General features: G+C 42.9%; 1 protein-coding gene across 3 annotated transcripts in view; it reads right to left on the bottom strand.

The window, feature by feature from the left end:
- Positions 1–296, bottom strand: part of UBE4B (ubiquitination factor E4B) — an 81,050-nt gene extending 80,754 nt beyond the window's left edge. For 2 of the 3 annotated variants that reach the window (XM_017888005.1, XM_017888006.1), the window contains exon 1: positions 131–296. The gene's annotated coding sequence lies outside the window, so the exon portion shown is untranslated. The remainder of the gene's footprint in view (positions 1–130) is intronic. The other variant, XM_017888007.1, reaches the window with a different exon arrangement.
- Between the last annotated feature and the right edge of the window lie 1,607 nt (positions 297–1,903).

The raw sequence follows: 1,903 nt of genomic DNA, 5'->3' as shown, positions 1-1,903 counted from the left end.
AAAAAAAAAAAAAAAAAAAAATACAACTCAAGAGCAAGAAGGAGTGAATGTGGATAACAGATGGCAAAGATCTCACGTCTTATTTTCTTGTTGAGTACTCTGCAGTAAGACTGCTGAGCTAGATTCCTACCTTCTTTTGGGTTCTGCTTAAACTGTGCAGAAAGAGAAGAAAGAAAGATGACATCTCTGTCCCGGTCCTTCCAAGAGACACGGAAGATCTTACAGACCAGCTGTAAGGCCTGCTCTTCAGACACTTCAGGGCCTGAGGAAGGCTCCTGGTGAAGAAGAAGATTTGCAGGTTAATTTCAAATAAGACGTATGAGTTAGGTACTTCAATAGGAATACGTTATTCTGATTTAATTCATTATTAGTGATGATATTTTAAAAATGCATAAAACCCCCACTGATTAGGGGAAAAGTAAGCCTGTTACTGTAACATCAAAGTTACAATATCTAAGTCTCATGAGCTTATAATACAATCTACGGGGAGCATAAAAGAGCAAAGATGGCCGGGCGTGGTGGCTCACACCTGTAATCCCAGCATTCTGGAAGGCCGCGGCCAGTGGATCACCTGAGGTCAGGAGTTCAAGACCAGCCTGGCCAACATAGTGAAGCTCTGCCTCTACTAAAAATACAAAAATTAGCCAGGCACAGTGGCGGGTGCCTATAATCCCAGCTACTCGGGAGGCTACGGCAGGAGAATCACTTGAATCCAGGAGGCAGAGGTGGTGGTGAGCCGAGATCACGCCACTGCACTCCAGCCAGCCTGGGCAACAGAGTGAGGCCCTGTCTCAAAAAAAAAAAAAAGAGCAAAGGCGTTATCAAAAGTCATCAAGGAAAAATATGTGATGTACATATCCTATCTATTTACTTTTTTGAATTCCACAGGACCAGGTTAACATTCTAGGTGCATGACCAACCTTCCTCCAGGAATTTTTCAAAAACGTAACATTTCTCATTACATACCACCACAGATAAAATATCATATATAAAAGAATTTTGTAAACATTAAAGAACTATACAAAATAAAGCACTGCACCACTAGGAGGCTACAGTGCAACGTCTTATTTTTTCAGTTTTTTGTTTGTCTTTTTTATTTTTGTTTACAGTGCAACTTCCAATAATCATTAACACATGTTGCTAAAGGATTCCTAATAATTTACTGAACAGAAAGTGATGTAATTACCTATATTAATACACCCACACACATACACACACACACACACCCTAAATGCAGAGCACTAAGCTCAGGTGATATTCATATATAAAGGCTTCATGTTTTCCAAAATCTTCCACTTGCTACTGGATTCTACACATTCTTGCTTCAATTCCCAGTCATTTTCCTCAGAATACTGCTAAAGATGTGACAATCTACTTGCTAAAAAGCAAAAGACCAGGCCAGGCACGGTGGCTCACGCCTGTAATCCTGCACTTTAGGAGGCCAAGGCGGGTGGATCATGAGATCAGGAGATCGAGACTATCCTGGCTAACAAGGTGAAACCCCGTCTCTACTGAAAATACAAAAAATTAGCTGGGCGTGGTGGCGGGTGCCTGTAGTCCCAGTTACTCAGGAGGCTGAGGCAGGAGAATGGTGTGAACTCGGGAGGCAGAGCTTGCGGTGAGCCAAGATCGCACCACTGCACTCCAGCCTGGGCGACAGAGTGAGACTCTGTCTCAAACAAAAAAAAACAAGCAAAAGACCAACATAAAGAATTCCTTTTTTTTTTTTTTTCCTGAGACGGAGTTTTGTTCTGTCGCCCAGGCTAGAGTACAGGGGCGCAATCTTGGCTCACTGCAAACTCCACTTCCCAGGTTCACCCCATTCTCCTGCCTCAGCCTTCCAAGTGGCTGGGACTACAGGCACCCACCACCACGCCCGGCTAATTTTTTGTATTTTTTTTTT

The sequence above is a fragment of the Rhinopithecus bieti genome, unplaced genomic scaffold (genome assembly GCF_001698545.2).
Source record: "Rhinopithecus bieti isolate Rb0 unplaced genomic scaffold, ASM169854v2 scaffold_16234, whole genome shotgun sequence".
Lineage (NCBI taxonomy): Eukaryota > Metazoa > Chordata > Mammalia > Primates > Cercopithecidae > Rhinopithecus > Rhinopithecus bieti.
This window is presented reverse-complemented; position numbering and strand designations above follow the sequence as displayed.